Source organism: Bombina bombina, chromosome 3 (genome assembly GCF_027579735.1).
Source record: "Bombina bombina isolate aBomBom1 chromosome 3, aBomBom1.pri, whole genome shotgun sequence".
NCBI classification, from domain to species: Eukaryota; Metazoa; Chordata; class Amphibia; order Anura; family Bombinatoridae; genus Bombina; species Bombina bombina.
Window position 1 is genome coordinate 872,584,939 of NC_069501.1, and position 14,679 is coordinate 872,599,617.

The window sequence follows — 14,679 nt, forward strand, 5'->3', positions numbered from 1 at the left end:
ATTTTAGGGCACAAAATGAGTTTATATCGAATTCACAAACTTGGATTAATATGTGAATAGGTGTAGAATCTCTTACTATGTTTATACTTGCAAATTAATAAAGTATACATTTTCCACACTGGAAAAATAGCAATGAAGATTTTATGCTGGTAATATAATTCTAAGTACAGCCAAAATGTTTAGGAAACCTCTGAGACCACACTACCTGCATATAGAGATTTGCAGGGAATTGTTCTGTAGCAGCAGAGAGTGTGAATCAGTGAGACAGAACGGTAGAACAGCTGATATGAAGTCTGCTTGTAAACTGAGCCGTCTGGAGTAGTTGTGATGTCACTGCTTAGGAATGTCTTGCAGTGAGCAGCTCCGTGTTTGCTGAAACTTGCAATGCAGAGTGGCAGTTGAATTTGAGGTAAACAACTTACCGGGAAATGTAACAGTATCAATCTTGCAAATTGTGACAAGCAGGTCACGCTGTTGTAGTGTCAATAAATCACTTGATAAACTTCAGCAGTAGCGGAGCAGAAGTAGCAAGTTCTGCCAAGGCAGAAAGCAATCCAGTTTCCTTGTAGAAATTCAGGTTAACGATTTAGGAATAAACTTTCTAAGGTTTGAAATAGCTGGAGCACAAAACATGTGCAGGGAGCTCAGTTAGGTTAATTTCTTAATCACTAAGCACCTGGCTGGCCTCAGGAGTAACTTTAAATAGAGTGAGGGGTATGGCCTGAGTTTGTAAAGGTGGTATAGAGAGATTACAGCTTTCTGTAAAGGTGGAACAGAATTCCTGACAGCCTCATTCTAGCAATCTCTGTCTAAGATCCCTAGCTGATTCTTTGTCATTTTCAATGGTACTGCAATTTCGTCTTAAGCAAATATATTCCCCCATTGGTAACCCTCTAATGTTATTTGGATAGTGATAGCTACTTGCATGTAGGATATTGTTGGTGGATGTAGGTTTCCTATATGTATTAGTTGCAATAAAGTTGTCAACCTTCTGAATATAGAGGTCTAAAAATTCAACCTTAGACTTATCTACAGTGGATGCAAGATATAATCCAAAGGGATTTTTATTGAGAATGTTAATGAATTCGGTCAAAAGGTGTTCAGGGCCATCCCATACAAAGAATATATCATCAATATACCTGGACCATTGGGATACGTGTTTAGTGAGATGTTTAAGATCCTCATGGAATACCACTGTTTCCTCCCACCAGCCCAGGTATATATTCGCGTATGTAGGGGCACAAGACGTGCCCATGGCCATGCCACATACTTGTAAAAAGAACTTGTCGTCAAATACAAAAAAGTTAAATTCCAACAAATTGAGCAAAAACTCTTTCACCTCATGATTTATCTTGGTATTTTTGGATAGGTAATAAGAAATCGCTCTACACCCCCACTGGGTTTTAATGCTAGTGTAGAGCGATTCTACATCACATGTAACCAATAGCGAAGAATTCATATCAAGCTTCAAATCATTCACTTTATTTAATAGGTGCATGGTATCCCTGGTATAAGATGGAAGAGATTCCACAATATACCTCAGCCTTGCGTATATGTATTTGCTTGCCTTCTCAGTCAAGGATCCAATCCCAGAGACTCTGGGTCTCCCGGGTGGTTTTAACATATGTTTGTGGACCTTTGGCAATAAATAAAGTGTGGCTATTTTGGGTAATTTCACTTCAAGAAAGTTATATTATTTTTGGTCAATTGTGCCATTAGTGAAAGCTGATTTAATTAGTTTGTTGTAGCTGTTTAAAAACATATCCATAGGGTTACACAATAGTGGTTTGTAATTTAATGGATTGTTTAATTGGTGAAATGCCTCTTCACGGTACATAATGTCAGGCCAGATAACTATGTTACCTCCCTTATCACTACATTTAATCTGAATATTCTTCATTTCAGATAATTGTTTCAATGCTAAATTCTCTTCCTTACTCAGATTGTAATTAGGTGTTCCAACCTAACCTTGGATATCTAGGACATCTTGGCACACTAGGTTCAGGAAAGTTAATGCATTGAACGATGTGTTGTTAGGGGGTACAAATTTCGATTTTGCTTTTAAAATCTGGCGCCAACTATTGTTGTCTTCAGTTTCAACATTACTAATAGATTCCTCTAATAGAGAAATTAAATCACTAATGGCTGCCTGATCAGAGGCATTTAGCTGGTCATGATCAGGATTGCTGAAATATTTTTTCAAAAGAATTTTACTAATGAATAAATGTATATCTTTAATCGCCTCGAACTTATTGAATTGTGGTGTGGGTATGAATGATAGGCCTTTTTTAAGGACAGATATTTGATCAGATGTCAGAATTATATTTGAGAGATTAATAATATTTAACTCAGTGGTATTTATTTCTTGGGATGTAGAGATTTCTGTGTGAACTTCACTTGTCTCCTGGTTCTGGGCTTTGCACTTACGCCCCCTTCTAGTTCTCCGCCTAAAGGGACATTTGCGTTATTAATTTTATGAGGCTGAATTCTATCTTTGTTTTTAAGGATAGTCCTTGGTATAGATTCCCCATCAGATGCATCTGCATCAGTACTATCTCCTTCTCTATCTGATGTGTCTATATCTGAATTAGCACTCATATTTTTCCCCCATGCATATATGGTATCAGAGGAATAATCTTTAAGGTCCCTGTCGATTTTGCGTTCTTTTTTCTCAGATATAAAACGTGCAAACTTTTCGACTTCTCCCTTAATCTTTTTATAAGATTTCTGAAATTCCTCATTAACCTCATATTGTTTAAGTTCATCACAGATTATAGAGATACCTGCATTAATCTCTGTAAGCTTGTCTAATTCATACTCAGTTAGATATCCCATAATTTTTAATGAGCACTCAGTTAGTGCACTTTCCCACTTTAATTTGAATTCAGGTTTAAAATCTTTGAATGAAGGAAACAATTTTAAACGCAAACCTCTGGGAATGACATTATTTTCTTTATAGAAATTGTACATGCCAATATTCCATTGCTTTTTTATTTGTTTCCTTCTTATCTTTTTTAATTGTTTCAGAGATTCAAACCATTCCAACGTATTATTAATTTCCACAGTATTTTTATTTGTCAATTCTGCTGTTAGACTAGTTATATCATTTGTCCACTGGAGCATTTCTGCTCCTAAATCAAAAACAGCCATTATATAAAAAAACAGGTTATATTAAGTGTGTGCTCTAGTTAAGAGAAAAATGCGAGTGCTATTCTCACATTAAATTTAACAGTATTGGAACAAGAAGAAAACTGGCACTACACTATGAAATAGGTGAGACTGGAATATGAAATAAATTCCGGTGCTACCCCTTATATAATAACTATAGGAATTGCAAAGAATAGGCAGCTAAGGGGTTACTGTAGCACTCACTCTCACTCAAAAAAGGATAATAATAAAATCATACATACTTTATTATTTATATTATTAAAATACTGGGATAAATATCCCTAGAAACCTTGAACAACCCACAACCATTACTTGAACTAAAGTTTAAAATAAATTATGGCCGCCAAACACTCCTCTGTTTCCTGGCCGAGAGCTGGAAACATCGGCGTCAGGTGGCTGGAGTGAATGGTCGTCCCTGTATCAAAAGTGCGGAACAAACGCGTTTCGGCTATAACTTAGCCTTTCTCAATGTTACACTTTCTGTGAAAAAATGAATAAGCCGAGGCTTCGGGGTGCTGGACTTAAATATCAATAGGCCGGTTGCTCTCTACCAATCAGGTACACTTCCGGGGACCTCCGCCCCCATAACAGCCAATCATCTTATAGTTCGGCTCACGCCTATAGTTAGTAGTGTTGTTTTTGGAGGAATATCGAGTGATATCGAGCATAGCTACGATTTGCCTGCAAATTAGAGATGGAATAATATATTGTGAGCATTGATATGGAAAACATTAGAATATTCAATCTGCTGGTGTAACATATATCGTTACATAATTACTGTAATCGCTGAGATAGGTAATCCCCTGTATGGTAATATTAAACATATTGACATGATGGATGTCTTACTTACTTATGGTAAACAAAAAATCTTGCTTCATATTGTAAATTTGTACCGTACCCTGAATTGTGATGTGCATTTAAGATTTATACTTATGATCTATTGTACGATCATCCTGTGGTGACTACTTTGCTAAGTAAGTTATTCACACAATTGTGATATCATTAGATACGCTATATAGATAATAGGTGAAATCATTCATAGCGTACAATGTACACCTTGCTTTTAAAGTTCGCCTGCCTATTGAAGTCAATGGCGGTTCGCAACATCACTAAACCAAGGTTGTTCACCAAAAATGGGCTGACATCTAAACTTACATCCTTGCATTTCAAATAAAGAAAATGTGATAATAGGAGTAAATTAGAATGTTGATTAAAATTGCATGAATCACTAAAGAAAATTGGGTTCAGTGTCCCTTTAATCGCATGCCTGCAAAATGTCAAGTTTGATTGTTACGGGCACACAATAAATAGCAAGCCATTACAAGTGGCTGGTTTTTGCTACCATGAGCAGCTCAGGGTAGCAATTAGTGCTTTTAAAGAGATGCCCCCAAACTTAAGTGCCCTTAATGTGCATCGGGTTAGCGCTTGTTTCTAAATAAAAGTACACTTGAAAAAGACCAGTGAGTGCAGTCCTCTATCTGCTATTTTCAACCGTTGGCACCCTGGCTGTTGTTTTTGAGGTGAGATTGCTCTTTCTCTGAACTTATATATATATATATATATATATATATATATATATATATATATATATATATATATATATATATATATAGCTTCCATAAAAAGCAGGCACTCTCCGGATTTAAATGCAAACCTTTTCTTTAATCCATAGGTAAATGTAACGTTTTGGGGTTTCACCCCATCCTCAGAAACCCCGAAAGGTCACATTTACCTATGGATTAACGAAAGGTTTGCAATTAAATCCGAAGAGTGCCTGCTTTTTGTGAAAGCTGTTAAGAGTTTGCTGAGCACCACGGTCCAGTTTGGGATATTATCACTGCTAAACCCCAGTGGATATTTTTATATATATATATATATATATATATATATATATATATACACACATACATACAGAGAGAAGCACACTCACTTGAATGAACAACCAGCTCAATAACATTGTTAGCATGTTCTCTGGCGATTTACAACCTGGGTGCAGATTCTTTTTAGCCCAGTAATTCTTTTCACAGAATAGATTTTCCTGTAGTACTGTAGTATATCAGTCTGATCCCACCTATTATGGTCAGTTCAGCACCGAAATACCAGGCAATTCCTCTCTGAACAAGGAACACAGCAACCCCAGACAATTGTTTTGGCCTTCATTGGGCCCCGTCAGTGAGGTGTAACCATATTCCTCCGCACATATATATATATATATATATAGGCAAAAAGAGTCAGTTGCACTCTCATAAACAGTTCTCCAAGGGCCAGGGTGCTAGAGTAGTTGAAATGTAGCAAAACAGGAAACAGCACTCTCTGGACTTAAGTAAAAAACAAGTAGTTTATTCAGTAACGTTTCGGGGAATGCTCCCCTTCATCAGACCCTGTCTGATGAAGGGGAGCATTCCCCGAAACGTTACTGAATAAACTACTTGTTTTTTACTTAAGTCCAGAGAGTGCTGTTTCCTGTTTTGCTATATATATATATATATATATATATATATATATATATATATATATATATATATATATATATATATATTTATATATATATATTTATATATATATATTTATATATATATATATATATATATATATATAGATAAATATACGTCAGTGAGGCGTAGCCATATTCCTTTAAGCACACACACACATATATATATATATATATATAAATATATATACATACAATCTGTATATACCTATTCCTGTATATCTATTCCTATAGATATATAGGTATAGATATGTATTTTATATGAACAGTATCCAATATAAATAGAAATATATATTTCATAATAAAATGTTTATTATTTTCTATGTAAAGAACATAGGATTGTAAAATATGTGTTTTGCGCATCAGGTTTTCGTGATTTAGATTTAACGTGGTTGGGTTAATGCACATGAAAACTTAGTAATCTTAAGGCACGTTATTGAAATATTAAATATATAATATTTAAAAAATATAGATATATTCTATGAATTATCATTGAGAATATTTTACAGTATATTTACTGGTATAGGTAAATTCAGATTATTATAAACTTGGTGACTAAATTATCTAGATTAGAGAGAAGGTGAATATTTAGCATAATCTTTACTGACTTCCAAAACAGCAGCAAAGAACAAGTAACAACATAGAAACAAAAACAACAACAAGTAGATAATATATCCAACAAGGAACAGGAAATAGCTTGCTATTTTTGCTGCCGAACAGAAGAAGGAGATTCCTCAAGACTTTTAACAGGCAACGGACACAAAGGATCCACCAAAGAGCTGTTCGACATTTGTTGCAATGTATAAAGTAAAAGGTCCTTTACAATGAAAATCAACAAAAGAGAGAGCGGTAACACTGCTACCAATAAGGGACAACCCGAGAGAAACAAAGGTTAACACAGTCAAAACATAAATCATATCAATAGACTTTTTTTAACGGGATGGGAAGAGGAGGGACAATATTCAACTCCTGCCTTTAAAAAAATCTAGATTATTTAGTTACCAAGGTTATAATAATCTGAATTTTATGGCAAGACAGGAGGCTTCATATTTTGCATATTTTAACACCCAAAAAGTACAAAATGGAATGCGTGAGAAACGGGCTTAAACTGAGAAAACATAGAAGCAGAAGAAAAATCTGCCGCCGTCAATAAATCCTGAAGATTGCAACCTGAGAGAAAAGCCCTAGAGGCCACAGCTCCTCTGAAAGAGTGGGCCCCAAATGAAGACGAGACTCCCGCCTCCGACATAAGCCATCAAGCCCATCTCACCAAGGTAGGGGAAGAGACTGGGCGGAGAGGAGGTACAAAAGAAATCAGGAGAGGACCCAACATGGTTCTACGAAGGCTTTCAGTCATGACGAGGTTGGCTTTGAGGCAAAGAACAACACACATTTGGGGATCTGCCAGGAAATAAGGGTAAAATAAAGATTTCGAGGATGACTTAGTCCTGCGTTAAATGGAAAAGGGAATTCCTTCAGAGGAAAAAGAGATGGAATGGACATCCAGGGCCCTGATGTCAGAGACCCGATGAAAAGACACCAAGCAGAGCAGGATGGCCAGCTTAGTGGATAACTGCTTAAGAGAAAGAGAAGATTTATTGGGCCAATCTCTAAGGGATGAGAGAGCCAAATTGACATCCTAAAGGCTTGAATAACAAGATTAGCGAGGTTTTTTAAGTGAAATGGCCCAAAGAAGGCGGCAGACCAAAGGATGCCTACCCGCAGGGACACCCTCAAAGGGAAGATGTCCCACCAAAATAGCCGAACGAAACAGATTGACCATGTGATAAGCTTATCCTTTGCCAAAAAAGTTTGGTAAGAAAGTTTGCAATCATGGGAGGAGAGAAAGAAAAGGGACAGTTGAGCATCTAGTCGCTGGAATCCCTCAAATAGCAAGAAAGCCAGTCTGCTGGGAAGCTGGAAACACCTGGGATAAATTGGGCACAGACAGAAATCCTGTGCTCCAAACAAAACCGATAGAAATGGGAGGTGAGATCTGACAAAGTTTTCGATCGTGTCCCAACCAGCCGATTAATATAATGGACGGTCAAAAAATTGTCCATTCGTAACAGAATGCAGCAATCGGTAATGTTTTTTTTTATTAGCATTTTCCCACACTCGTAGGGTTTCCCTTGTGATAGGGTTATTAATTTGCCTAGTTATATTTGTTGGGTGAGGATGCCAACATAGAACTGATAAATGTGTCACAGGGCTCAAGTTTTCCTCTAGGGTTATCCATCTTTTATGATTCCTATGAATCCTCCAATCTGAAAATATAGAATTTCTATAGGATTTAAAATCTGGGACTCCCAATCCTCCTTGTATTTTGGATTGCAGCATTGTAGGTTTTTTAATTCTGGGGGACCATCGGTTCCATATGAAGGAACTAAATAGCTGTAGGGTATATTTAAAAGGTATTGGTATGGGGAGTGTTTGTAAAATGTACAGTCTTAGGAAAGCGTTCATTTTGATAGTATTTATCCTACCCACCCATGTAAGATGTTTGTTATTCCAGGAGGAGAGATCTCATATTAATGTAGTTTGGATAGGTAAATAGTTTAATTTGTATATGGTTTCTTGGTTGTTTGCTAGGAGTATACCCAGGTATTTCAAGGATCCCTTGCACCATCAAAATAGGCATGTTTTTTTAACTTGATTCTGTAAGTTTGGTGTAAGGGCTATTCCCAGAATCTCTGATTTGTTTTTGTTAATTAGGAAATTTGTGAGTTTGTTAAATTTGTCTAATTCTTTTAACGATTGGGGGATTGAGCTCTCTGGTTTAGTGAGAGTAAAGAGGAGTGTCATCCGCCAACATAGATAATTTATATTCCTCCTCTTTAATCTGAATTCCCGGAATTTCTTGCTTGTTTCTTATCTTAGTTGCTAGAGTTTCTATTAGGCAAGCTAAGAGTATTGGGGATAGGAGGCAGCCCTGCCTGGAACTGTTGGTAATCTGGGAAGGTTGGGAAAGGATATCATTAAGGGAGATTTGTGCATTAGGGGAGTGATACAGCACAAAAAGTATGTGTATTAGTTTATTGCCTATCCCGAAATTTAATAGTGTGGCCTCCAGAAAGGGCCAACCGACCCGATCGAAGGCCTTTACAGCGTCTGTTGATAGCCAAACTGTAATAATTATATATCTTCCCTCTTTATCCTTGCTTGTGGAGGTGACCTTAAAGGGAAGGTTTTTATTGATTAATATGCCCACCCACTACGTTTGGTGGTGTTGGAAGTGAAAAAGGCTGGGTCAAATGTCCTAAAGGATGAGTGGGGTTTGTGACCTCTTTTGAAATGGGTTTCTTGGAGTAGCACTAAATTGCTTCCCCTAAGGGTATCCCCTAAGTATCCCCCTATGGGTGTTAGGAAAGATCTGGTGCTCTGAAGCTGTTTTGTGCACTGCCGCAGGAGCATTGAAACTTGTGATGCACTGATTAAAAATGGCGCTGCTCTGCTCCGCTGCTCCCAGTAGACTAGTTAGTAAATAGTTATTAAATAGTAAATAGTTATTAGCTATTTACTAACTACTTAGTTAAAATAAATACTTTCCTGTCAAATAAAACCTAACCTGCCTTGAACTAAAACCTAACATTACAATAACATAAAATAAATTAAATTAATAAAATACAATTATCTAAATTACAAAAAAATAAACATTAAATTGCACAAAATAAAAAACAAAGTTATCAAAAATAAAAACAAATTTACTCCTAATCTAATAGCCCTATCAAAATAAAAAGCCCCCCCCCCCAAATAAAAAAACCCTAGCCTACACTAAACTGCCAATGGCCCTTAAAAAGGCCTTTTGCGGGGCATTGCCCCAGCTCTTTTACCTGTAAAAAAAATACAAACACCCCCCCAACAGTAAAACCCACCACCCACCCAACCAAACACGCAAAATAAAAACCTATCTAAATAAACCTAAGCTAACCATTGCCCTGAAAAGGGAATTTGGATGGGCATTGCCCTTAAAAGGGCATTTAGCTCTTTTACATTGCCCAAACTCTAAGCTAAAAATAAAACCCACCCAATAAACCCTTAAAAAATCCTAACACTAACCCCTTACAGTTTTCGAGGACCGAACATCCATCCTCATCTAGCCGGCAGAAGTCTTCATCCAAGGGGGCAGATGTCTTCATCCAAGTGGGCAGAAGTCTTCATCAAAGCCGGCAGAAGTCTTCATCCAGACGGCATCTTCTATCTTCATCAATCCGGCGCGGAGCTGGTCCATCTTCAAGACATCCATCACGGAGCATCCTCTTCTTAGAGCTAAAAGAGCTAAATGCCCCTTTAAGTGCAATGCCCATCCAAATGCCCTTTTCAGGGCAATGGTTAGCGTAGGTTTATTTAGAAAGGTTTTTATTTGGGGGTTTGGTTGGATGGGTGGTGGGTTTTACTCTTGGGGAGTGTTTTTATTTTTTTTTACAGGTAAAAGAGCTGATTTCTTTGGGGCAATGCCCTGCAAAAGGCCCTTTTAAGGGCCATTGGCAGTTTAGTGTAGGCTAGGGTTATATATAATCTCAATACATATAGAAATATAATTTTATCTTATAATAATCTTCTCCTACATGTATATATGTATGATAATTGTATATATATATTTGACCTATATAAATTATATAATTTTAATAATTACTTTTAACTGTTATGATAAAGGCTGATATATTTAAATAGAAAAATATAATAATTACATTCAGTGTCTTTGAATTTCCGATATGTAACTACATATATGTTGAAATTATAGTTCATATCAAAAATAAAAGTAATCAGTAAGTATATACTTTCAAACTGTTCATTAAATTAAGCATTAGATGAGATGAAGATAAGCCCTCCCCCCCATGTTATTCATTGCAATCACCAGTTTCAAATATGTTAACAAGCAACACACAGCTATAAAAAAACACCACACCTAGCCTAACCTCAGAACAGATATTTCAAAATGCAGGGTGAGAGAGAAGCTGACAATGCTGAAGTTAGACAGCGTAGGCCTCCCCAGAGTAAGGCTGGATATAGAAACCCTGAATGAACAGCAGGGGGTTGAAAGTTTAAGACTCACCAGGGAGAAAATAGATCAGTTATATGCCCTGTTGCAAGACAGACTGGAAAGGCTATTCAAGCAGGGCTGTCCCTGGAATGACCAAACTACTAGGGGCACTTCATTTTTTGGCTTCTGGATCCTTTCAGGTGACAGGGGGCATTGTAACTGGGGTGCATAAGTCCACTCTTTCTAAGAATCTTTCAAAAGTTATTGATGGACTTTATGATAATTGCAGAAAATTTATTTTTTTCCCCACATCACCCAGAGGTTGGCTTGATGTTAAGAGGGACTTTTTTTCTTTTAGGTGGCATACCCAATGTCCTTGGGGCCATTGACTGCACTGATATTGCCCTAAGACCCCCTGTGCGCAGGGAGATAATATTTAGAAATCGGAAACACTTCCACTCCTTATATGTGCAGATAATTTGTGATGCAAACATGCGTATATTAAATGTCGTGGCAGGGTTCCCAGGAAGTAGCCATGATGCCTACATCCTCATGAATTCTGGTGTGTGGCGATTGTTTGAGACAAATCAAATGCCTGAAGGACATCTCCTCGGTAAGTGTTTATGTATATATTATGATGCCTTCATGTGTTCAATATTTTGACATTTTATTGTTTCATTGCTTTATAATCCTTTATGTATGTGTCTAAGGGGGTGAAATTGATTAAATAAATAAATTGTTAATCTTTTAAAGATATATATTAACTATGTCATAGTAAGACATATGCATAACATTATTTTATGTCATACATTGCTTTATTGAAATATGTGTGTTTATATATCTATCTATTTATCTATCTATCTATCTATCTATCTATCTATCTATCTCTCTCTCTCTCTATATATATATATATATATATATATATATACTGTATATCTATGCATTCATATTTCAGCTGATTCTGCATATCCTCTTAAAAAATGGATTTGGACACCATTGAAAGAGAACCAGGTTGTTGGACCTGCTGAATTAAGGTAAAATATATTTATTTTCTGCTCTTGTGTGTCAGAAATATTGATTGTGCCTTGCAAAATGCTCACTATAATCTGTAGAAAAGTAGGACCAGTACACACTTCATAGGAATGTCGCTTTAAATCACTCTTGTGTGAATGTAGGTGCAAACCTGGAGGACCTCCCTTTCCAAAGTCCCAGTAAATGTAATGAAATAGAACACACAGGTAGCACTCTATGTGGAGCAACAGCACCTTTATTGAGCAACGATTCGAGGCTCCTGCCCCTTTATTAAGCTATATATCTGTGTTTGTGCACATACATGTGTTGCTTGATTATCTCGTGTGTGTGTGTATGTATATATATATATATATATATATATATATCACTATCACAGACATAACAATGTTGTACTGAGTGCCTTTAAAGGGACAGTCAAAATCCAAATCATCTATTATCAGTGAAGCATTTATAAATCTCTCTGCTTGAATATAAATATATTTATATATATAAAAAGGTTTAAAGATTTATAAGATCAAACCAGGAATGTAGTTAGCTCATTAGTATTTGATTTGTCTTCACATTATTTATTATAATCATATTTCTTGTTATTTTAATACAGATATAATGAAGCACATATCCGAACACGTGCTATAATAGAACGACTGTTGTGTTCTAAAAATGCGCTTTCGCTGCCTGGACAGATCAGGGGGGATCTCCAATTCAGTCCGGAAAAAGCTATAAAAATCATAGTGGCATGTTGCTGTCTACACAACATGGCACAGGAGCATGGGATGTTGAACGACTTACTTCCAACACCACAGCCCCCAGGTGAAATCTTTGAGCCTGATGTAATTAATCATTCCCAACCTCTCATTGCCCATTTGGAGAGATCTTCAACTATTCAAGATTTCTTTTCAGGTATTTTTATAGTATTGTAATGAGACCTTTTAGTTATTTATGATTATGTTTTTTAATAATACACATTTGTTTCTTTTAATGTTTTACAGATTGAAGATTCTCAGAAATGGAATACCACTCCCCTCCCTCTCTCCTCATCCCTATATTTACCACATTTTCCCTAAATAAATGTGTACTTTACTCAAATATAGTCATGGTGAATGTTTCTTTATTTCCAGCTATGTACTAATCAATGCATTCATCTTATGATTTATGTATAACATAATTATCTAAAATATAATTTTAATTATATTCCAAATATTACTTTGTTCTCTTGGTATAATTATTTAAAGAACAGCTATGCACTCCTGGTTAATAAAAATTAGTACATGGGTGAACCAATGACAGACAGGATATATACTGTATGTTGGCAACAATAAACAGCTCCAACATAGGTTCTATGCTGCTCCTGATCTTACCTAAATAAAACTATAATCAAAGGATACTAAGAATATTAAGCAATATAAAGATTATAAATATATTAGATTTGCTTGTAAATATATATGTTTTAGCAAAATAATGTAATTTATGTCACTTTAAAAAAAAAGGAAGATTGTATTCCCAATAAAACATTAATGAACCAGATAAATCATTCAATTCCAATCAACTTACATATGTACTCATAATCAATTTAATTTTGTTATGTTTCTGATTTCAATCATGTATTTAAGTTTAGTAGCCGTTCCATTTAATGTTCATCAACTGTGGTGCACTTGCTGATTGTTGCCTACATTTAGACAACAATCATCAAGCACTCCCCATGTACAGAATCAACATGGGTAGATTCCTAAGCTAACATTCCTGTTTTAGTAAATTACAGATGATAATGAAGTTAAATAGATTATAGGATTACATATTTAAGTATATAAATACTGCATGCTCTGATTCATGAGTTTTATTTTGAATAGGCTATCCCTTTAAGAAATATATCAGATGCTCATTTCAAAGAGACAAATCCAGATATAATATAATCCTTAAAATAAAGATACATTATCAATACATACAATCCCCTGAGATTGCACACTTGAATGGCATGGTTACCTCATAGAAAATAATATAGAAAAATAAGTCAAATTAAATATTTTTTTTATCATGAAGATGAGTTTTATTATTACAGATTTACCCTCATTCAAATGTAATTTTCAATGTGAAATCATTGAACATATTTAGTCAATACAAAACGATGACACATTAAAGTATAATGTGGCATAGTACTAATATTTATAAAATATATGTAATATCATGTCTGCTAAAGCAGAGAATACATTTGCAATATTTAGACTATTAACCAAAATACCTTAGTGCTAAATATTACATACTTCAAGAGATTTGAAGTATTGTCTTTAACATGGAGTTATTGAAACAATTTAAAAGTGCATTGTGCATTGGTCCCAGGGAGAGTCTGTGTCTGTTCATATGATGTCAATTAAAATGTATTAATCACCTCTATACCATGGCAATCACATATATGTTGTGTATACATCTGTGCTTAAAGGGACAGTCTAGTCCAAAATAAACTTTCATGATTCAGATAGGTCGTGTCATTTTAAACAATTTTCCCATTTACTTTTATCACCAATTTTGCTTTGTTCTCTTGGTATTCTTAGTTGAAAGCTTAACCTAGGAGGTTCATATGCTAATTTCTTAGACCTTGAAGGCCACCTCTTTTCAGAATGCATTTTAACAGTTTTTCACCACAAGAGGGTGTTAGTTCATGTGTTTCATATAGATAACACTGTGCACAAGCACGTGAAGTTATCTGGGAGCAGGCACTGATTGGCTAAACTGCAAGTCTGTCAAAAGAACTGAAATAAAGGGGCAGTTTGCAGAGGCTTAGCTACAAGATAATCACAGAGGTTAAAAGTAGATTAATATAACTGTGTTGGTTATGCAAAACTGGGGAATGGGTAATAAAGGGATTATCTATCTTTTAAAACAATAAAAATTCTGGTGTAGACTGTCCCTTTAAATATCATAAAGATGGGGGCGGAGCCTAGGCAAGCATAATGGTGGACGCATAGTCTGTCTGCTCCAAGTGCATTTAACCTTAAAATGGAGATTCAAC

At 35.6% G+C, this 14,679-nt stretch overlaps 2 long non-coding RNA genes across 2 annotated transcripts; both read left to right on the forward strand.

The window, feature by feature from the left end:
* Positions 1-372: 372 nt before the first annotated feature.
* On the forward strand, positions 373-11,632 carry LOC128651961 (uncharacterized). Its single transcript, XR_008401229.1, has 3 exons — positions 373-409; positions 11,161-11,256; positions 11,599-11,632. It is a non-coding gene; the product is annotated as an uncharacterized LOC128651961 (long non-coding RNA).
* A 710-nt stretch (positions 11,633-12,342) lies between these two features.
* LOC128651962 (uncharacterized) lies at positions 12,343-12,765 on the forward strand. The gene is made up of 2 exons (XR_008401230.1): positions 12,343-12,575; positions 12,665-12,765. It is a non-coding gene; the product is annotated as an uncharacterized LOC128651962 (long non-coding RNA).
* Positions 12,766-14,679: the final 1,914 nt, after the last annotated feature.